Raw genomic sequence first — 24,987 nt, 5'->3', positions numbered from 1 at the left:
AACAGAAGAGAGATCCTAGAAAAATGACATAAAATCGTCCTGAAATTGAAGAGCGAATTCAGCACTCAACTAAATTTTGAGATGGATTTTATAGTTCTCTTTGTGCGAGCAAGCTCATTTGAGAGGCAGATTTTGCTGGCACTAAATGCTGGGAAGAATGTATTCTGTGGATCCCTACAAGCAAAGGAGAAATTAGAAATAGGACAGAAACTACCATTTGAATATGGAATAGATCTTAATATGCAAGCATGCATGCTCAATTGCTTCAGTCATGCCTGGCTCTTTGTGACCCTATGGGCTATAGCCCTCCAGGCTCCTCTGTCCATAGGATTGTCCAGGCAAGAATACTGGAGTGGGTTGCCATTTCCTCCTCCAGGGGATTCCTCCTCCTGCATTTCCTGCAGCTCCAGGGGAACTTCCCGACCCGTGGATCAAACCTGCCTCTTTTACATCTCCTGCACTGCCGGGGCGCTCATTACCACTCGTGCACCTGGAGCCCCATCTTCTTAATACAGAATGGCCAAACTATCATCTTAGAGCCATTTCTTATATAACAATCTTTGATGATCACTTAGAACATAATAGCAAATAATTTCATGAAGCTTAAATACTATGTTATTTTCTGAAGGTACCTCCTGATGAAAATTTTGGGGAAAGCAATGATATATTCTCATTAGGTACTTTAGACCCATGTTTCCAAGATATTAGGAATTTCTAATGGGTAAAATCAGGGGGCAGTTGCCATGTGTTATTTTTGTCGGATAAACTTTATGTCTGTCATTGCAATAACCTCAAAAAGAAAGACTATTTTAAATGGCAAAATGATATAAGTTAAAGGATTAGTCCTTTAGTAAATTTTATAAAATGTATAAGATCACCTCATACATTTTTTTTTAAAGATTACCTCATACCTTTAATGTCCTCTTTTTTCACTATTTGCCACCACCAGTGAAACCTTTGCCACAGAATAGTATCAGAACATAGACATTTGGGAATTACCCCTCAGACAACCTTCCTAAAATAAAGAGTCAGTCTCACAGGACCCAGGACTCAGAAGGGCCTCTCACTTGGGGGTTTAAGGCTCTGTGGTCATTACCTTGACCTTCTCAAAAATACAAAATGCCTACTGTTATTAGTTTGCTCTGGTCATCCCCAAGGGTTTCCCAGGTGGCTCAGTGATAAAGAAACTGTCTGCCAAGGCAAGAGGTGCAGGAGACGCAGGTTCTATCCCTGGATCGGGAAGATCCCCTAGAGAAGGAAATAGCAACCGACTCCAGTGTTTTTGCCTAGGAAACCCTGTAGACAGAGGAGTCTGGTGGGCTCCAGTCCATGGGATCACAAAGAGTTGGATACGACTTAGTGACTCAGCACACACGAGCACATCCCCAAATTATGTAGCCAGTCCTGCCTAAGATATTGTGAGCATCTTATACGTTTTAAAGTAACTTGCCCAGCAGTCAATTCACAATTTCATTTCAAGTGAGTGCCCAAAGGACAAACATAATACTGTCCATTGAAAAGAGAATGAAAGCCTTCAGAAACATGAGAGGAAAGTGACAAGCAGACATTGCACAGTAAAAACTGTGGCATCTAATGCCACCCAGATCAAAGGTTATTTCAGCTCTCAACAGGTTGCAGAGATGCCTTGGGAGAAAAAGTTAACATTTTTCTGAAGGAATAAAAGTCTGAATTGCTCAAGTCATAAGACAAGTACTAAGCTGAGACTGCACAGATCCATATCGGGAAATGTTGCATTGGGCCAGGGAAATGTAAATATCTTTTGTTCTCACTCTCTAGCACACAACACTACCCCTTGAACGGCCTGCCAGAATGAGCCCCAAAAGAGATACTCAAATTGTCTTCCCAGCTCTGCCTCTGAGAATTATTATTTAATTGTATCCATGTGTATTTGGACAATTTATGCCCCAAACCAGCCCCAACAGTTGACACAGTTAAAGCACAAATGTTTTTTCCTGACAAAAATTAGCCTAAGTATGATACGACTTTGGAGCAAAATCGATAGGTAATTAAGCCCAGTTGTCTCTGACACTTAAGAGGTGTACAACCCCAAGTAAGGGGTCTTCCCTTATGTCCCTAAACCTCACTTTGCTCTATCTAGTGGTGGTGACTAAGTGGACATTCTAATTTAATGGCTAAGAGCAGGCCCTCTAGAGTAATCCTGGCCCTGCCACTTACCGATTATATAATTTTTGTCAAGTCATTTTATGTCTTTGTCTCAGGAGTACCTACTCATTAGTTTTGGACCCAAAAAGATCTATTAATTGGGTATCCCACTATAACTCTTACTGACTCCCACTGTACTGGGAGTGCGTCCCAACATCACCTTTGTTCCAAGGCTACAGGGAGACCCATCAGGCTGACTCAGATCTTGCACTGTCGGCCCTACTACAGATGTCAACTAACATGCCCGTATCGTCCCCCAGTTTCTCATTCTCCAGCATCCAAACAGAACACACATACATTGAGACCACTGACCCTGGACAAGTCAGTCAGCCCCACATGCATCCACTCTGACGAAACAGGATGTCCCTGACTGGGCCTGGGCTGACGGTTGGGTGTGTGTAGCATGTGATGGACTTCAGTTCATATATTTATAGATAGAGATTACTGTTCTCTTGGATTTAGGTCATGTTGTATTGAAATTACCCATGCCTACCTGCCACTGGAGTGTAAATTCCTTCAGGACAGGACAGTGGCTCTTTCATCGGCTTTGTTACACCAGCACTCATCATACAGCACACCTACCTCACGTGGACTGCAGTTTAAATTTCTAAGTGACTAGTAAAATGCTCAATCCAAAGACTCTCAATAGCTAACAGTGTTCTTAAATTATACCTACCTTTTCTTCTCCACAAAGTAAGTTTCAAGCCATTAATTTTTGTGTTGAAGTATCTCACTTGATACTTAACTCTGTGAACATTGTTAGTATGTTATATGGGATCCCAAGGTGGCTCAGTGGTAAAGAATCCAACAGCAATAAAATGAACATCACGAGAAAGTGAGCCACATAAATTTTTCAGTTTCCCAGTGCAGAGAAAAGTCAATGTTTACATTTTACTGTGGTTCTTCCCTAGTAACTCAGACAATAAAGCAACCACCTGCAATGCAGGAGACCTAGGTTTGATCCCTAAGTTGGAAAGATCCCCTGGAGAAGTAAATGGCAACCAACACCAGTATTCTTGCCTGGAAAATTCCATGGACACAGGAGCCTCGTGGCCTACAGTCCATGGGGTCACAAAGAGTCAGAGACGACTGAGCAACTAACACACACACACTATACTGGAGTCTATTAAGCAATAGCATTATATCTAAATAAACAATGGGCAAAACTGAATTTAAATATACTTTATTGTTAAAAACTAACCGTCATCTGAGCCTTCGGCAAGCTGTCATATTCTTGCTGCTGGAGGATCTTGCCTCAATGTTGATGGCTGCTGACTGAGCAAGGTGGTGGTTGCTAAAGGTTGGGGTGGCTATGGCAATTTCTTAAATTATTGTCTTAAAATAAGACAACAATCAAGTTTGTCATACTGATGGACTCTTCTTTCACTTGAACACTTAGAGGCCAATGCAGGGCTATTACCTGGTCTAATTTCAATGTTGTTGTGTCTTAGGGAGTAAGGTAGCCTGAGGAGAGGTAGAGGGGTGGGGAAGGGCCCATCATAGAGCAGCGAGAACGCGCAACGCCAACCAGTTCAGTATGCTGTCTCAAACAAATGCGGTCCGCGGCACCCAGGACATCACAATAATTGCACTGAGATCACTGAGCACAGATCCCCAAAACAAATATAAACACAATTTAAAACCTTGAAATATTTTGAGAATTACCAAAATATGACAGAGACACAAAGTGAGCAAATGCCGTTGCAAAAAAGGGACCAGTAGACTTACTCGATCCAAGGTTGCACAAACCTTCCATTTTGCAAAAACGTAGCATCTGCGTATCTGTGAAGCACAATAAAGCAAAAGCACAATAAAACAACCCATTTTCTTGATAAATAACTGCTGGATGAACAAGTGAATAAGTGACTGAGGACCTTGCAATCTGTTCTATCATCTCCTATCCCATTCATTGCAGATGTGGCTAAGAATTTATAACAAGCCAGCAATTCTAAATTCAGAAAGACGAAAGCGCACAGACAGACCTGTAGGAAAGGCACGCTTAACTCCAGACTTTATGCACATTCCCACCCTTGCAGGCAAGTGCCATTTGTTTTTGCAATAACTCCTTAGAGTAACCAAGCCAAGAGAATTCCTCCAGGGCTTATGCAAAATTAAAAGATTCAGCTTCTAAGGTGCAGTTATAAAGGGAACTTCTAGTTTGTAACATGGAGTTAAAAATCTCTGGCACCCCATCATCTTCACTTAAAAGCTCAACTGAACAAATCTTCTATTTGATATATTTCAACTCTAGTAAATTACCGTGAGTTTATGAAGTTCTAATAAATGGCAAATAGGTGGGGAAACTGTGGAAACAGTGGCTGACTTTATTGTGGGGGGCTCCAAAATCACTGCAGATGGTGGATTACAGCCATGAAATTAAAAGATGCTTACTCCTTGGAAGGAAAGTTATGACCAATCTAGACACCATATTAAAAAGCAGAGATATCACTTTGTCAACAAAGGTCTGTCTACTCAAGGCTATGGTTTTTCCAGTGGTCATGTATGGATGTAAGAGTTGGACTATAAAGAAAGCTGAGTGCCGCAGAATTGATGCTTTTGAACTGTGGTGTTGGAGAAGACTCTTGAGAGTCCCTTGGACTGCAAGGAGATCCAACCAGTCCATCCTAAAGGAGATCAGTCCTGGGTGTTCATTGGAAGGACTGATGTTGAAGCTGAAACTCCAATACTTTGCCACCTGATGCTAAGAGTTGACTCACTGGAAGAGACCCTGATGCTGGGAAGGATTGAGGGCAGGAGGAGAAGGGGACGACAGAGGATGAGATGGTTGGATGGCATCACCGACTCGATGGACATGGGTTTGGGTGGACTCTGGGACTTGGTGATGGACAGGGAGGCCTGGCGTGCTGCGGTTCATGGGGTCGCAAAGAGTCGGACACAACTGAGTGACTGAACTGAACTGAAGTGAATAAATGAAGACATCACATACACATGGATAACAATCATAAAGGAACTATGTAAAAATGTTAATGGTTTCTAATTCTCTCGGTTTTCAATTGCTTTTCCCCCAGCTTTCAAAAGTACCAATTCCCTCAAAATGAAGCTTTGGTTATATAGTGCTTCTCAAACTTCAGTCACTTCAGAATCACCCGGAGGACTGGCTGAACACACATGATGGGGACTTTCCTGGCTGCCCAGTGGTTAAGAATTTGCCTTCCAAAGCTGGGGGTGTGAGTTTGATCCCTGGTCCGGAAGCTAAGATCCCATATGCATCACAGCCAAAAAACCAGAACATAAACAGCAGAAGCAATATTGTAACAGATTCAGTAAAGACTCTAAAAATGGTCCACATCAAAAAAAAAAGTTGAAAAAAAAAAAATACATGGCTGGGTTCCAGCATGTGTCTCTCATTCTGTAGATCTGGGGAGGCATCCGCATTTCTACAAGTTTTAAAGGATGCTAATGCTACTGGCCCAGGAATTACCCTTCTCAAAACACTGGCATAAAGCAGAGGCAGTACTGAGGCTGCACAGCATAACAGTTAAGAGCACCAACTTAGGACCAGACATGTAGGTGAGCATTAGAATTTCCCAATTGTATTAAATTTGGCAGATTAGCGGTAGTCTATCTTCCTTCGAATGACTTTTCCATGTTTGGAGGTATGCCCATGTCCCCATTGTTGATGTTAAACTGCAGCCAGATCCCAGACATATGACCTGTGCTTCACTCATCAGATGCACCCACTGAGCCATCAATTCACAGGCGAGCAACTAGTGGAAACAAGTTCTCCAAGCAGCTTCCATATTGCTGGCACTGGGAATGGTAGGTGTTGGTAGGCATCCAGTTTCCTGAGGCCTCAGGGGAGGCAAGGTCAAGTTCCTGATGCTCAAGAGGCATCAATACAACAAGTTCAAGTTTCTAGCATTAATAGCTGGGTGCATCAGCTTCCTCAAAAGGCCAGCTAAGCAGCTTGACTTGAGTCAGTGTCCCAGAAAATTAAGCCCTGAGTCCAAGTTCTAACTGCTCAAATGTTCTCTGGGTCACCCAGTACCCTGTAGTTAACTCCTTCCTGCCAAATGCATTTTGAGGTTTATCTACGAACTCAATAACATCCACATTCTATTACTGTGAACCTATAAATATCAACATAGCCTCAATTTTCTTCATTGTAAAATGAAAATACTACGAAATGGAGAGTGAGTCCAAAAAAATTTACATAGTGTGGATTAAATATATATTCTGAAAGACAGTTTTAACTTCAAACACTATGTTTTGTCACAAAACTAATTTCAAGACACTTAATAATCTTACAAAATATAGTAATGGGTAACTTTTCACAAACAAAAAATTCCTTTAACTGATGTCAGCTAGCCAGGAAAAAAGAACTAATGTTGAAGTATTCTTTTTCTCTCATTTTTCCTCCTCTTAGGATTTTGCATATTTGCAAATGAAATATTCAATATATCAAAATGAAAAACAGTGATTACTAAACTGCCTGGGAGAAACAGAAGACAGTATGTGAGGTGATATTTCCAACACACAGACTTTCCCTAAGCTATGCCGGTAAGAGAAACAGAGAGAAACCAAAATGTGCTTTTCTGCTTCTACTTTTTCCATAGCCCCAAGAAGATGTCATGGCAAAGCTGTCACATCTAATCTTATCTTACATTCCTAGATGCTGTTTACTAACCTCTTATTTTTTTTTTTTATTCAGCTGACAAGCTGACAAGCACAAATGCAATTTCTAGTTTTGACTGCATTTCCTTTTTCCTTCCAGTCTCTTCCAACAGTATAGATGCTGTTGTCAGATAACCTCCCCACCTGAAGCCGTGTGACTGATATCCGGCGCAAAGTAGCAGGCTGGACCGTACATTCATCAACCATCTTCAGTCCCCTCCCACCTTGTCATTCAAAGGCTAAGTTCCTCGAGGCCATGGCACTTTCAATCAAGGCCCAGGACACACAGTTAAATTGTCACAGGCCTATATTTTAAGAACACTGAAGCTGGGAGAGATTTTGTACATTTTGCCACAATCACACACCAAGTACTGGCAAGTATTACAAACAGGATCTGACCTCAGATTTCCCTGACTCCAACAGTTCCAAATATTAACCATTTTATAATAGTTTTTTTTGCAAAGCATGTGAAATAGGAATTATATTTATTCTGTATACCCCTTGAAAGCTTGACATTAAAACTGTTTTAGAATACAGTAAATATTTACTTAAATACTAGTCACGTCAGTTCACTCAGTCATTGCCAACTCTTTGCGACCCCATGAACTGCAGCACGCCAGGCTTCCCTGTCCATCACCAACTCCCAGAAATTACTCAAACTCATGCGACAGAGTTGGTGATGTCATCCAACCATCTCATCCTCTGTTGTCTCCTTCTCCTCCTGCCTTCAATCTTTCCCAGCATCAGGGTCTTTTCCAATGAGTCAGTTCTTCGCATCAGGTGGCCAGAGTATTGGAGTCTCAGCTTTAACATCAGTCCTTCCAATGAATATTCATGACTCATTTCCTTTAGGATGGACTGGTTGGATCTCCTTGCAGACCAAGGGACTCTCAAGAGTCTTCTCCAACACCACAGTTCAAAAGCAGCAATTCTTCGGCACTTAGCTTTCTTTATAGTCCAACTCGCACATCGTACATGACTACTGGAAAAACCATAGGTTTGGCTAGATGGACCTTTGTTAGCAAAGTACTGTCTGTGCTTTTTAATAAGCTGCCTAGGTTGGTCAAAACTTTTCTTCCAAGGAGCAAGCGTCTTTTCATTTCATGGCTGCAGTCACCATCTGCAGTGATTTTGGAGCCCCCCAAAATTAAGTCTCTCACTGTTTCCATTGTTTCCCCATCTATTTGCCATGAAGTGATGGGATCAGATGCCATGATCTTAGGTTTCTGAATGTTGAGCTTTAAGCTAACTTTTTCCCTCTCCTCTTTCACTTTCATCAAGAGGCTTTTTAGTTCTTCTTTGCTTTCTGCCATAAGGGTGGTGCCATCTGCATATCTGAGGTTACTGGTATTTCTCCCAGCAATCTTGATTCCACCTTGTGCTTTATCCAGCTCAGCATTTTGTATGATGTACTCTGCATATAAGTTAAATAAGCAGGGTGACAATATATAGCCTTGGCGTACTCCTTTCTCAATTTGGAACCAGTCTGTTGTTCCATGTCCAACTCTAACTGTTGCTTCTTGACCTGCATACAGATTTCTCAGGAGGCAGGTCATGTGGTCTGGTATTCCCCTCTCTTGAAGAATTTTCCACAGTTTGTTGTGATCCACACAGTCAAAGGCTTTGGTGTAGTCAATAAAGCAGAAGTAGATGTAGTCACGAGGGCATCTATTAGAATCCCTGCTTTGATAAGTGGCTAATATTTTAATACTGATTCTTTAAAAATCCAACTCTGAGGCAAATATTATGGACTGAGGCTTGAACAGAAGGGGCAACTCCAAGGCAGCTAAGCTGAGGAGGAAGGGGAAAAAGCAGAGAAGGAGGGAAAGAAAATACAAGGTGGGGTTATTATGAAGTTGACAAGAAAAATAGCCAGTGGCTCAGGTACATAGAGAGGAGGTCCTCAGAGAGGCCACATGGAACCACCGCAGCTTGGGACAATCAGGAGAGAATTTTATCTACACACTGCTTCCTGTCATATCTTCCTCACTGGTCAGAGTCCGCCCCCTGTTATGTAATCCTCTAATACTTTCTGTTTTCTTTATCCTGCCCTCTACCTCACTAAAGGGACAGAAGCCAGACCCTATGCATCTTGGGACCACACTTCCCCTAAGACAGGAAGCTGTGAGAGGACCTCTGGAGGGAGTCTTGTCAGTCTGGCCCTGGGGGTTGGCCTTGGGTGTGAACCACTATGGTTGGACCTTGCTCCAGAAAAGGAGTTGTTAGGAGATGCAATGGTGGCAATGGTGGTGCGGCCATCCATCAGGCAAGTTACCAAGGACTGGGGAGACACAGCTGGATCTAGAACCGTGGCTTAGACAGAGTTGCTTTTGCTCCTTCCAAATTTAATGGTCTGTGATTCAAAATATTAACAGTGGGGTTAATGATCTGTTGAAGAGTGAACAGTAAGTTAGCAGAAGTTTGAAACTTGAAACTCCCAAGAGCTCCTCTGCTATGCTTTCCACCACAGCATAGCTTCCTTAAAGCTCTGTTAGAATCCTCTTGGATCCTCAGAGTCCTTCAGACCACAGGGAGCAAACAAATACCTAGAAGGTCCAGACAGGTACCACGGACTAGTAAACCATGCCAGTTATTTGCATGTTGAACCACAACAAAACATCCTTTTTTTTTTTTTAAGCATTTTGTCTTTTGTCTTAAGTTTCCAAATTTTAATAGAGAAAAGAATTCAGAAATATTTATTTACCATAAGAAAAATAATACAAGTGTGATGATACATGAAAACTGACCACGGTAGGCTAGGACAAGCTCACACCATGCTGTCTGAGCATCTTCCCTAGTCTGTGTTCAACGACTTCACCAGGTAACCTGAAATTGGCCATGGTGGAAAATCAAATGCTACAAGTCTAGGTTTTTTCACAGTCTGCAGAGCCAAGAAAACACTGATCAGCATAACCCTGCATATGACCTCACTTTTAGATGACAGAAAGCTATGGGGCCTGTAGACTAGGGAACACATACACTCCTTTAAAGATGACAGTAAGATCGACTGAGTCTTAGAAAAATATCACCACATAAGAAGCTAGGCTCAGCATGGTTGACCTTCCAAATATTCCCAGAAGTGAAAAATGCAAGTATTTAAATTAAAACCTCTAATTTTTAAATGTCAGCTTACTTTTCCCTGCCCCCACCCAAACATCTCCCTAAAACAAACTGGGACTCTTTGTCTCAAGTTTGCAAATTCCAGTTTAAACCATGGATGATCTCAAAGGGCCGCATGCTACACATCTTCAACTAAATAAACATCAATATAAAAGATCTGATTTGCATTTTTCTTTTCTCAAAAAAGTAGCAAAAGATAGTGCATGGATTTATTCCATATCAACTATCCCTTTATTTAGCACAGCAGCAGCATCATTTGGCATTTATCTGGCTTCCAGAAATGCACTGACCTAACTAGGGGCACTGTGGAACTAAAATCTTAACACTTTCTCTTCTAAATTCCTGTGTTGGGCAAACTTTATCCATATTACTTTACAGAGTTCCAGATGACTTGCAGGCTGCCCATTTTAACATCACCCTTTACTTGAGCAGGTTCCCAGTAGGATAATTGGCGATACATGAAGTAATTTTTTTAATCCTGTTTTGTTATCCAAAAATGACAACAGGATGCAAAACAGGGAAAAACTCTTGTTTCCAGATCCTAATTTTGTTCTATTGGAAATGCCATTGGTTACAAGGACGTAGTGACATGTGAGAATCTCTTATAAGATCCACAGGTACGTCTACAGGGCAGATACAGAAGGGCGGGTCCCTGCCTTGTGGCTGGAGCTGCAACGTGCCTAGTTTGCCACTGTGTGCAACTTAGTTTGGCATATTCTATGGTGAAATTTCTTTTTTGCTTTAATTTGACAAGAATGAAAGACTGCCCTTTTTAAAAGTAAAAAGGACATGGAAGCAACCTAAATACCCATCAACAGATAAAGAAGATATGGTACAAATATACAATGGAATATTAATCAGCTATCAAAAAGAATCAAATAATGCCATTTGCAGCAATATGGATGGACCTAGAGATTATCATACTAAGTGAAATAAAACAGAGAAAGACACACACACACACATATATATATATATCACTTATATGTGGAATCTAAAAAAAATGACACAAGTGAACTTATGTACAAAACAGAAACAGACTAAAAGACATAGAAAACAAATTTATGGTTACCAAAGGGGAAAGGTGGAGGGAAGGGATAAATTAAGAGTTTCAGATTAACACATACACAATCCTATATATAAAACAGGTCATCAACAAGGGCACAGTACAGGGAACTCTACTCAATATTGTGTAATGATTCTGTAATTTTCCATCTGGGAAAAGAATCTGAAAAAGAACAGATATATGTATATGCATAACTGAATCACTTTGCTGTACAGCTAAAACTAACACACATTGTAAATCAACTATACTTCAATATAACTGAAGGACTTAAGGACTACCGTATATAACTTAAGGACTACCATATGATGTTTTGAAAAGATTACTCAGTTCAGTTCAGTCGCTCAGTCGTGTCCGACTCTTTATGACCCCATGAATCGCAGCACACCAGGCCTCCCTGTCCATCACCAACTCCCGCAGTTTACCCAAACTCATGTCCATCGAGCCAGTGATGCCATCCAGCCATCTCATCCTCTGTTGTCCCCTTCTCCTCCTGCCCTCAATCCTTCCCAGCATCAGGGTCTTTTCAAATGAGTCAACTCTTCATATCAGGTGGCCAAAGTATTGGAGTTTCAGCTTCAACATCAGTCCTTCCAATGAACACCCAGGACTGATCTCCTTTAGGATGGACTGGTTGGATCTCCTCGCAGTCCAAGGGACTCTCAAGAGTCTTCTCCAACACCACAGTTCAAAAGCATCAATTCTGCGGCACTCAGCTTTCTTTATAGTCCAACTCTCACATCCATACATGACCACTGGAAAAACCATAGCCTTGACTAGACGGACCTTTGATGACAAAGTAATGTCTCTGTTTTTTAATATGCTATCTAGGTTGGTCATAACTTTCCTTCCAAGGAGTAAGCATCTTTTAATTTCATGACTGTAATCCACCATCTGCAGTGATTTTGGAGCCCCCAAAAATAGAGTCTGCCACTGTTTCCCCATATGTTTGCCATGAAGTGATGGGACCAGATGCCATGATCTTAGTTTTCTGAATTTTGAGCTTTAAGCCAACTTTTTCACTCTCCTCTCTCATTTTCATCAAGAGGCTTTTTAGTTCTTCTTCACTTTCTGCCATAAGGGTGGTGTCATCTGCATATCTAAGATTATTGATATTTCTCCCGGCAATCTTGATTCCAGCTTGTGCTTCTTCCAGCCCAGCCTTTCTCATGATGTACTCTGCATATAAGTTAAATAAGCAGGGTGATAAAATACAGCCAGAAAGCTAATTAACATATCCATCTTCTCATATAACTTTTGTGTATGGGTGGGTGGTAAGTACCTGAAATCTACAATCTAGCAAATTTCCAATATTTAATATAGTATTATTAACTATAGCCAACATGTTGTATATTATATCTCTAAATTTATTCATCCTACATAACTGAAATTTTGTATCCTTTGGTCATTATCTCCCCATTTCCTCCACCTCCCCACCTCTGGCAACCACCATTCTACTCTCTGGTTCTATGTATTCAACTTACTTAGATTCCATATCTGAGAACATGTAGTATCTTTACTTATGTGTCTAGCTTATTTTACTTAGTATAATGACCTCCAGGTTCATCCATGTTGTCACAAATAGCAGGATTTCCTTTTTAAAGCTAAATAATATTCCAATATATTATAATGATGGTGGTGGTTTAGTTGCTAAGTCGTGTCTGACTCTTGCGACCCCATGGATGGCAGCCTGCTAGGCTCCTCTGTCCATGGGATTTTCCAGGCAAGAATATTGGAGTGGGTTGCCATTTCCTTCTCCAGCGGATCTTCCCGACCCAGGAATAGAACCCGGGTCTCCTGCAATGCAGGCAGATTCTTTACTGACTGAGCTATGAGGGAAGCCCTATTATAATGATAATATATCTTATATACATTTATGTGTATATATAATACATATATACACATATATAGTGATATATATGTATATTGTCACAATTTCTCTATTCAATGACAGATACAGGTTTTCACATATTGAGTATTGGGAATAATGCCTCAATATAAATAGGAGTGGTCTTCCCGGGGGCATTAGTGCTAAACAACCCTCTTGCCAATGCAGGAGATGTAAGAGATGCAAGTTCCATCCCTGGGTCGGGAAGATCCCCTGGAGAAGGGCATGGCAACCCACTGCAGTATTCTTGCCTGGAGATCCCCACAGACACAGGAGACTGGAGGGCTCTAGTCCATAGGGTCACACATGGCCGGACACAACTGAAGCGATGAAGCACATACGCACACAGGCAACTATGGCAGTGCAGGGATCCCTTCAAGATACAGATTTCATATCCTCTGGGTATACATTCAGAAGAGTTACAAAAAAGTGACTCTATCCCTAGAATTGACATTTATGGGCAGGCTATTCCTTTAATTTCTGATTCTATTCTTTCTCTGAATTCTCTCTGCTTCCACAAAAGCCTCCTAGTGGGAGGTCTTGCTGTCAGGTCTTCCATATGTATACGTAGTTCAGTGGAATTTCTCAAGAAGCACAGCTGATGGCATCTGGAAGTCTCCCACTGTAGGGAGCTGCATGGTGTTGAGCAGAACACACAGGAAATGTGGATGCAACTGCTTGAACAATTGGATGTAGGGGAAGCATTTCTCCAAATTCTATGCCAACCTTATAAAACTTGGTTTAGTATAAATCTTAATTTTCTTCAATACATACTGTCTGGCAGTCCACAATGACTTTGGAGCTAATTTTCTGAATTTATATTTACCATTCGCTTGCTACCTAGACAGTAGAATTTGGTAACATCTCTCAACTTTATAATGTCAAGCTATGTGATTGTGTATGTATGTATGTGTACAGACACACACACACACACACACACAGAGTTCTGAAAAGTCTGGAAACATAGGAAAAGCTTACTTGAAAATAGTTTGTTAGTTACGTTTTAAATATGATATCCTCAGTGCATTTTACATCAACTCCTAGAAAAAATTTGGGGTAAAGTGTCTCTAAGATTAAAGCAATGGGTGCAACTGTTAATATACTACAGAGTGACGAAAAATGTGTAAAGAGAAATGTAATATTACCTTTTCTAATGAACAGTTATTCAGACCTTGAGTACAATCGATATGTTTTCTCTCATTCAGTGAAAGAAAAAAAGGATAAAGTGATCATACATTTTTTTTGTCTCAATTAGAAGGAAAATGATGCTATCCAAAATTAAATATTTTCAGTTCTTTTTCTACAGCGGGACACACAAAGACAATATGCTTAAAGCACTGCAAAATGGACACAAATTCAATTGGCTTGAGTAAACAACATCCAAAATCTAGCATCACTACTATTTTTTCCTTAAACTTGTGAGTAACCAGACACAGACAGGAAGAAATAGGAGACAATAAATAAAGCAAATGAGCTATTCTCAAATGCAAATATTTTGGCTCAAGTTGAAAGATTATATTGTTTATAGACATACGATACACTAAAACAGCAAAACCAATATTCTCTTAAAATATACCACATGCTGGGTAGAAAATATGTAATCTATTCAAGCATTGAGCAGAAAAATATTTTCCCATAGCACACAACCACGTGTATGAGGAAGATTAATAAATATTACTTTGAGAAGGCTGCTGGGGAGAAAATTTCCTACTGGGAAATTTTATTATCCAGAGTAAGATACATTGATTACCAACTTTCATTAATCTTATTTATTAAGACTACTTTATATTCTACTCAGATTCTGTTTACCAAGGAAAATGGAAGGAAAGAAATTCTCATTGCACAGACTTAGACATTACAGACTGCATGAACAGTTTTTGCATTTTGTGGTTTAGATCACCATTTAAACATTATGCACATTACCAGGTGACATCAGGCTCTCTGACCAGGGTGGGAAGAAGAGTTTGTCTACTGCTCCATCAGAGGACAGTTATTTCTGTGTACCAGGAAATCTGAACTTATTTACCTTTGTTATGATTAACAGAAACGTACTTTGTTATGAAGCTCTTAAAATTTATAGACTTTATTGGCACACGTTTTCTTTCTTGAAATACTAGCGGTAAAAACAACACTGCTTTACCATCCATCGCTGGGTATCATCAGTCAAATATGTAAATAGAGAGTAGGATGACTGATGTATCCATGTCATATTAGGCAATTCAACAAGTCTTCATCTCCCAGAAAATGCTGAGTTTCTGGTCGAAGAGAGACTTGCAGCTGGAAGCAATATGTAAACAAATCAAAGAAATAACCCAAATCAAATAATCTCATAGTATACCTTAAACTTATACAATGTTGTATGTCAATTATTTTGTAATAAAGCTGGAAAGAAAGAAAATGAAAGAACCCCAAAGTTAATGATGTACCACTATAAAAATTAGTGGGTATAAATGACTCTAGAAACTTCTGGATATAAGAAGCTGGATCAATTAATGCTGAAGAGGGTTGTCACAGGTTATACATAAGAACATTCTTGTTGGGGTCTCAGAAGTGTCAAGGGCTAGAGAAGAAACATATGCTCACAGTGCAGAAGGAAAAGTGAACCAAGGTTTTGCTGAGAACCTTCAGGACAGAGTTTCAGAAGAAAGTACTAGATCCCTGATGGATTCTTTTATCAGAAGGAAGAAAACGAGTGTTTGAGGGGCAGGGAGAAGGCAAGTGTGATACTGCCAGAGCTTTTGACAGTAGCCTTCCCTTCTGCCTGGCCCAGAGAGAAAAGCACCACTTTCCTTTCCTGTAGGAACTGTCTGGATTCAGACTTCTCTGGTTGTACTCTGTTACAACAATATTTTCTATAAAAATGAGAGTCCAAACTACTAAACTCCTAATAAATCAATACCCACACAGACTGTCCATCTGTCTAAGTATTGCCTTATTTCATATGTAGCTACCCACTTCCCTTTCCAAGACATTATTTACTTCACACACACACACATACACACCATACAAAGAGAAGAAGAGTCAGCAAAAGAGATACTGTGATGGTATCATATTTATTAACCAACCCCATCCCCTTAATGCCTACCTTGAAGCTAAGTTCCTGTCCACAACCCACATTCCACAAACTAATAATCCACATGAGCTACAGGAAAGGCCCTGCCACATCTGCTCCTGGGCTTCTTTGAAACCTGCAAATTCCAATGTAGCAGCACCGCCATTGTTATGTACTTCAAATCCATTCAACCCCAGAAGATCTTAGTATTTGTATACTCCCCTGTGTATGTGTGTGTCTGTGTAGTATAAGGGCTCACAGATGCTTTTTTTTTTTTGTAATACAAGTGCCTGACTTAAGCTTTGATTGCCCAGGCTTTCATTTCAAGGAGGCATCCACTCCAAAACTGGCTATCTTACAGAAACACATTGCCAGCCACTAGACTAGATAAAGAGACAGGCCATCTCCACATAGCAGGCTCCTTTGTTTTAGACATCTTGGCTGATTTCAACAACTGATTTGGATTATTTGCTTTTTTCCTCTTACCACTCTTTACATTTCTGCTCTATGCTTTAAATTCACCAACAAAGAATGCACCCTAGAAATCCTAGGGCCCCACCCTCCACCCCAATAAAAGCAGAACCACAGCCCCTGCAGCTTGCTCCCTCCCCAAACTGTGCATTGTAGTTTCCCAGTCTTTTAAGCAATAAATCTATTTTTATCATATTTTTTTGTTACACCCATCAGGAGGGCATCTCACAATCATAGTAGGAACCTCAAGGGCTGGTCCAACTACAATGCTGGTTACTGATAGGATGAGACCAGCACAAAACAGTGTGTCCCTGGGTTCAATGGGATTTTCAGAGTCAACCCCCTGAATAGAATTATAGGTGCAAATTGCTATAAGCTCAATGTTTGTGTCCCCCCCCCCCCAATTCATATGTTGAAACCGTATTCCCAGTGTGATACTAGAAGGTAGCGGCTTTGGGAGGTGATTAGAGGCTAAAGGAAGAGTCCTCTGCACAGGACTAGTGTCCTTACAAAAAAGACAAGACAGGCTTCTCTGGTGGCTCAGTGGTGAAGAATCTTTCTGCCAGTGCAGGAGACACAGGTTTGATCCCTGATTCAAGAAGATCCCACATACCACAGAGTAACTAAGCCTCAGCCTGCACACCACAGCTACTGAACCTGTGCTCTAGAGCTTAGGAGCCCCAACAAAGGAGCCCGCATGCCCACAGCTACTGAAGCCCATGCCCTAGAGCTTGATAGCCCCAACCAAGGAGCCCGCATGCCCACAGCTACTGAGCCTGTGTGCTAGAGCTTGGGAGCCCCAACCAAGGAGCCGGCATGCCCACAACTACTGAGCCGGTGCTCTAGAGCTTGGGAGCCCAAACCAAGGAGCCCGCATGCCCACAACTACTGAGCCGGTGCTCTAGAGCTTGGGAGCCCAAACCAAGGAGCCCGCATGCCCACAGCTAGTGAAGCCCGTGCGCTAGAGCTTGGGAGCCCCCACCAAGGAGCCCGCATGCCCACAGCTACTGAAGCCCGTGTGCTAGAGCTTGGGAGCCCCCACCAAGGAGCCCACATGCCCACGGCTACTGAAGCCCACGCCCTAGAGCTTGAGAGCCCCAACCAAGGAGCCCACATGCCCACAACTACTGAAGCCCATGCCCTAGAGCCTGCGCTCAACAAAAGAAGCCACCACAATGAGAAGCCCATGTGTCAACTACAGACTAGCCCCACTCTCTGCAGCTGAGACCGCCCACAGCAACAGGGAGTCTGCATAGCCAAAATAAATAAAGTTATAACTTTTTAAAAAAGAGACCCCAGAGAGCTCTCTCGCCTTTTGCCATGCAGGGACACAGGGAGGTGATGGCCCTCTGATTCATGAAGCAGCCACGGGATCTGCTGGAACCTTGATCTTAGACCTTCCCAGACTCCAGAACCAAGTGAAATAAAGTTCTATGGTTTATAAACCACCATCTGTAGTATTCTATTATAGTAGCCCAAACAGGCTAAGGTAAAAATACTCCTTCAAGTCCATTTCTTGTCATCACAACCGAGACGTCAGCTTCGGTCCCTCAGAGAAGACTGGGAGACCCAAGCCACAGGATGAGAACTCCATCCAAACGTTGTAATGGAGCCGGGCTTCAGGAGCACCAGCTTTGCCAGGCTGCGCTGAGAACCCATTTCTTGGATTTTCTCTTTTTTATTCCATATAATTTCCCCCTCTCTTCTCTATGACAATTATCTTTACTAACTACATTTTAATCCTTTCCAAATGGCTTTGTATTGGGAGTTGACTTTCACCTTTTGATCCACCAATGAGTTTTCCACTATCCTCTTATCTCCTTTGCTGCCTGTACATAAACCTGGACCTTTCCTCACCCCACCCACTCATGTTATCAGTCCTTTGAGATCTGCTTTTCATCTCTCCTAGTCTGTGAGATGATCGGATTCTATTCTCCCTGAAGCCTTTGTTCTCCTTTTGTTATTTTCTAGAGGGAATGTCACCGCTAATCTTATTTTCAGCTCTTCACATAACTCCTATTTTCTTTCATGATTAATTTATGTTAATGCTGGGATATATTACAGTTGTCTCCAGCCAAGTCACTAGGGAATTTGTATAATATAATGGTAATCAATTAATAATTACAAATTGCTAAAAAATGTTTTCCAGTCTCTGCATTTCAAGTGCATTTTTAAATGGAGATTTATTTAGAAAAAGGAAATAAGGTTTCACCACCTGATACCTCTTATAAACAAATATGGAACACAGACTTATCATCCTAAAATACATCAAGGTGGAAATATAATTTTGATCTCTTTAAACAAGGAAAATATCTCATGGAAAACAAAATAACACAGATTTAGGGTACAGATCACTGAACTAGAGAATTCCATTATTTTTTTTCCCATGGAAATGTGAGATAGAAAAATCCTATAGTATAAGCTACACTAGAAATAAAGCTTTCTGTATAAACTGAAGTTATTCTCACCACTCTCTTTGAATAGGTAAACTTGCCAGAAATGTGTCATTGAAGAATAAGACTGTGGAGCCCTCAGACAAGTTATGTTAATTAATGTGTCATTTCCAAGTTCTGTAAATACTTCATTAAAAACCTAAAGGATTAAACAATGACTTGTCATATTTTGATAATGAATACAGTATTATAGAATCTCATAATTTAATTCATACTGTACACAGATTCCTAATTAGGCATTTGCTATAATGTGTATTTGAACCAACACATTAGGCTTTCCAGCAATTTTAACTACACTTCTGATTTTCACTCCATCAACTTTATTTCAATAAGGGGGCTCTTCACATAAAGGAAATAAACACTGACAAACATTTTTAATCTATTTGAGGGATGGGATGCAGATGTCATGACCCCTTGGAGAATTAAATAAAAGGCACAGACTCGTACCTATGGCTGATTCTTGTTGGTATTATGACAGAAAACCACAAAATTCTGTAAATCATATATCATTCAATTAAAAAATACAGTGGCAAAAAAATAAAAAAACAGGCACAGATTCTCCTCCCAGAGAAGTACATAAGAACATGTGTATTTACATATCATATATCTGCACAAACACAAAATTTTAACAATATTCTCAGGGGTTTCCTGGGCTTACCTCATCATTCATAGCCAGAATAAGATCACAAGGACACAGTACAACTTTAATAACACTAGGAATACCTTGCTAAATTTTCTAAACACTATATATGAAAGACTCCTTCTAAGATGATAAATGGCAACATACAGATGTGAGAAATGCCCCCAAATTGGGTGTGCTTCTCTTTTTAGAAGACAGGGAATAATGCTTTTTTATTTATTAAAAAAATCCCTAACTTCACTATCCTATACAGTCACTACTGGGTACTAAGCAATGGAATTGTGACTACAAGTCTAAATTAATCAGATTTCTAAAATTCAGTACCTACATACACATGTGTGTCTGTGTATATATGCACACACACGCGCACACACATATATGATGCTCACTAAATTTTCAGTTGATCGTAGGATGAAATAAAATTCAATTCTACTGTTGTTCAGTTGTGTCCAACCCTTTGGGACCCCATGGACTGCAGCATGCCTGCTTCCCTGTCCTTCACTATGTCCTGGAGTTTGTACAAACTCATGTCCATTGAGTCAGTGATGCCATTCAACCATTTCATCATCTGTCATCCCCTTCTCCTTCCCTCAATCTCTCTCAGCATCAAGATCTTTTCCAATCAGTCAGCTCTTTGCATCAAGTGGCCAAAGTATTGCAGCTTCAGCTTCAACATCAGTCCTTCCAATGAATATTCAGGACTGATTTCTTTTAGGATTGACTGGTTTGATGTCCTTGCAATCCAAGGGCCTCTCCAGAGTCTTCTCCAGCACCACAATTTGAAATCATCAATTCTTCAGTGCTCAGCCTTCTTTTTTTTATTTTTTTGAAGGATAATTCCTTTATGCAATTTTATTGTTTTCTGTCAAACCTCAACATGAATCAGCCATAGTATACATATATCCTCTCCCTTCTGAATCTCCCTCTCATCTCACTCCCCATCCCACCCCTCTAGGTTGATACAGAGCCCCTGTCTGAGTTTCCTGAGACATATAGCAATTCCCATTCACTATCTATTTTACATATGACAATGTAAGTTTTCATGTTACTTTTTCCATACATCTCACCCTCTCTTCCCCTCTCCCCATGTCCATAAGTTTTTCTCTATGTCTGCTTCTCCATTGCTGCCCTGTAAATATTCTTCAGTACCACTTTTCTACATTCCATATGTGTGCGTTAGAATATGATATTTATCTTTCTCTTTCTGACTCACTTCACTCTGTATAATAGGTTCTAGGTTCATCCACCTCATCAGAACTGACTCATATGTGTTCCTTTTTATGGCTGAGTAATATTCCATTGTGTATATGTACCAACACTTCTTTATCCATTCATCTTTCAACAGGCATCTAGGTTGCTTCCATGTCCTAGCTATTGTAAATAGTGCTGCCGTGAACAATGGGATGCATGTATCTTTTTCAATTTTGGTTTCCTTGGAGTATATTCCTAGGAGTGGGATTGCTGGGTCATATGGTGGTCTTATTCCTAGTCTTTTAAGGAATCTCCATATCATCTTCCATACTGGCTATATCAATTTACTTTCCCACAAACAGTGCAAGAGAGTTCCCTTTTCTCCACATCCAGCATTTATTGTTTGTAGACTTTTTGATGATGGCCATTCTGACTAGTGTGAGGTGATATCTCATTGTGGTTTTATTTGCATTTATCTAACAATGAGCAATGTTGAGCATCTTTTCACATGTTTGTTAGCCATCTGTATGCCGTCTTTGAAGAAATGCCTGTTTAGGTCCTTTTCCCACTTTTTGATTGGGTTGTTTGTTTTCCTGGTATTCAGTTGTATGAGCTGCTTGTATATTTTGGAAGTTAATCCTTTGTCAGTTGTTTCATTTGCTATGATTTTCTCCCATTCTGAGTGTTGTCTTTTCACTTTGCTTATAGTTTCCTTTGTTGTGCAAAAGCTTGTAAGTTTAATCAGATCCCACTTGTTTACTTTTGTTTTTATTTCCGTTCCTTTAGGAAGTGGGTCACAGGGGATCTTGCTTTGATTTATGTCACTGAGTGTTCTGCCTATGCTTTCATCTAAGAGTTTTATAGTTTCTGGTCTCACATTTAGATCTTTAATCCATTTTGAGTTTATCTTTCTGTATGGTGTTAGGAAGTGTTCTAATTTCATTCTTTTACATGTAGCTGTCCAGTTTTCCCAGTACCATTTATTGAAGAGGCTGTCTTTGCCCCATTGTATAGTCTTCCCTTCTTTGTCAAAAATAAGGTACCCATAGGTGCATGGGTCTACTTCTGGGCTTTCTATTTTGTTCCATTGGACTATATTTCTGTTTTGTGCCAGTACCATAGTGTCTTGATGACTGTAGTTTTGTAGTATAATCTGAAGTCAGGAAGATTGATTCCTCCAGCTCTTTGGCTATTTGGGGTCTTTTGTGTTTCCATATGATTTGTGAAATGTTTTGTTCTAGTTCTGTGAAAAACGCCATAGGTAATTTGATAGGGATTGCATTGAATCTGTAGATTACTTTTGGTAGTATAGTCATTTTCACAATATTGATTCTTCCTACCCAGGAACACGGAATATCTCTCCATCTGTTTATGTCTTCTTTGATTTCTTTCATCAGTGTCTTATAATTTTCTGTGTACAGTTCTTTTATCTCTTTAGGTAAGTTTATTACTAGATATTTAATTCTTTTTGTTGCAGTGGTGAATGGGATTGATTCCTTAATTTCTCTGATTTTTCATTGTTAGTATATATAAATGCAAGTGATTTCTTTGTATTGATTTTGTATCCTGCAACTTTGCTAAATTTACTGGTTAGCTCTAGTACTTTTCTGATACTATCTTTAGGGTTTTCTATGTACAGGATCATGTCATCTGCAAACAGTGAGAGCTCTACTTCTTCTTGTTCAATCTGGATTCCTTTTTTTTTTCTTCTTCTCAGATTGCTGCAGCTAGGACTTCTAGAACTATGTTGAATAAAAGTGGTGAAAGTGGACACTCTTGTCTTGTTCCTGATCATAGGGGCAACGCTTTCAGTTTCTCACAATTGAGAATAATGTTTGCTGTAGGCTTATCATATATAGCCTTTACTATGTTGTGGTAGGTTCCTTCTATGCCCATTTTTTTTACAGAGTTTTCATCATAAATGGGTGAATTTTGTCAAAGGATTTTTCCGCACCTACTGAGATGATCATATGATTTTTATCTTTCAATTTGTTAATATGATGTATTGAAGAATCCTTGCATTCCTGGAATAAACCCAGAACTTGATCATGGTATATGAGCTTTTTGATGTATTGTTGAATTCTGTTTGCTAAAATTTTGTTGAGGATTTTTGCCTCTATGTTCATCAGCGATATTGGCCTGGATTTTTCTTTTTTTGTGTTGCCTTTGTCTGGTTTTGGTATCAGGGTGATGGTGGCCTCACAGAATGAGGTTGAAAGTGTTCCTTCCTCTGCAAGTTTTGGAAAGAGTTTAGAAGGAAGGCATTAGCTCTTCTCTAAATATTTGATAAAATTCTCCTGTGAAGACATCTGGTCCTGGGCTTTTGTTTTTTGGGAGATTCTTGATCACAACTATAATTTCAGTTATTGTAACTGGTTTGTTCATCATTTCTATTTCTTCCTGGTTCAGTCTTGGAAGATTGAACTTTTCTAAGAATCTGTCCATTTCTTCCAGGTTGTCCATTTTATTGCCATACAGTTGTTCATAATAGTCTCTTATATTCCTTTGTATTTCTGCATTGCCTGTTGTGACCTCTTCTTTTTCATTTCTAATTTTGTTAATTTGATTCTTCTTTTTTTCTTGATGAGTCTGGCTAAAGGATTGTCAATTTGGCTTATCTTCTCAAAGAACCAGCTTTTAGTTTTATTAATCTTTACTACTGTTTCTTTCTTTTTCATGTATTTCTGCTCAGATCTTTATGATTTCTTTCCTTCTACTAATTTTCAGGGTTTTTTGGTTCTTCCTTTTCCAGTTGTTTCAGGTGTAAAGTTAGGCTGTCTGTCCGATGTTTTTCTTGTTTCTTGAGATAGGATTGTATTGCTATAAACTTCCCTCTTAGAACTGCATTTGCTGCATCCCATAGGTTTTGAGTTGTTGTGTTTTCATTGTCATTTGTTTATAGAATTTTTTTGATTTCCCTTTTGATTTCTTCAGTAATCTGTTGGTTATTTAGAAATGTGTTGTTTAATCTCCATGTGTTTGTGTTTCTTACAGTTTTGTTCTGGTAATTGATATCTAGTCTCATAGCGTTGTGGTCAGAAAAGATGCTTGATACGATTTCAATTTTCTTAAGTTTACTGAGGTTTGATTTGTGACCCAAGATGTGGTCTATCCTGGAGAAAGTTCCATGTGCACTTGAGAAGAAGGTGTATTCTTCTGCATTTGGATGGAATGTCCTGAAGATATCAATGAGATCCATCTCATCTAATGTATCATGTAAGACTTGTTTCCTTATTAATTTTCTGTTTTGATGATCTGTCCATTGGTGTGAGTGGGGTGTTAAAGTCTCCTACTATTATTGTGTCACTGTCAATTTCTCCTTTTATGTCTCGTAGTGATTGTCTTATGCATTGAGGTGCTCCTATGTTGGCTGCATAGATATTTACGGTTGTTAAGTCTTCCTCTTGGATTGATCCCTTGATCATTATCTCTTGTAATATTCTTTATATTAAGGCCTATTTTGTCTGATATGAGGATTGCTACTCCAGCTTTCCTTTGCTTCACATTTGCATGGAATATATTTTTCCATCCTCTCATTTTCAGTCTATATGTGTCTTGAGGTCTGAAGTGGGTTTCTTGTAGACAGCATATATATGGGTCTTGTTTTTGTGTCCATTCAGCCAGTCTGTGTCTTTTGGCTGGACCATTTAATCCTTTTTCATTTAAAGTAATTATTGAGAATATATGTTCCTATTGCCATTTTCTTAATGGTGGGGTTGATTTTGTAGATCGTTTTTCTTCTCTTGTATTTCTTGGCTATATAAGCCTGTTTAACATTTGTTGTAAAGCTGGTTTGGTGGTACTGAATTCTCTTAACTTTTGCTTGTCTGAAAAGCTTTTGATTTCTCCAACAATTTTGAATGAGATCCTTGCCAGATACAGTTATTTTGGTTGTAGATTTCTTCCTTTCAGCATTTTAAATATGTCCTGCCATTACCTTCTGGCCTGCAGAATTTCTGCTGAAAGATCAGCTGTTAAGCATATGGGGTTTCCTTTGTATGTTACTTGGTGCTTCTCCCTTGCTGCTTTTAATACTCCTTCTTTGTGTTTAGTCTTTGTTAGTTTGATTAGTATGTGTCTTGGCATGTTTCTCCTTGGGTTTATCCTGTATGGAACTCTTTGTGCCTCTTGGAATTGATTGACTATTTTCCTTTCCATGTTGGGGAAATTTTCAACTATAATCTCTTCAAATATTTTCTCATACCCTTTCTTTTTCTCTTCTTCTTCTGGGACCCCTATTATTCAAATGCTGGTGCATTTAATATTGTCCCAGAGGTCTCTGAGACTATCCTC

The sequence above is a fragment of the Giraffa tippelskirchi genome, chromosome 4 (assembly GCF_054371585.1).
Source record: "Giraffa tippelskirchi isolate mGirTip1 chromosome 4, T2T-mGirTip1v1.2.pri, whole genome shotgun sequence".
In the NCBI taxonomy this organism is placed as follows: Eukaryota; Metazoa; Chordata; class Mammalia; order Artiodactyla; family Giraffidae; genus Giraffa; species Giraffa tippelskirchi.
This window is presented reverse-complemented; position numbering follows the sequence as displayed.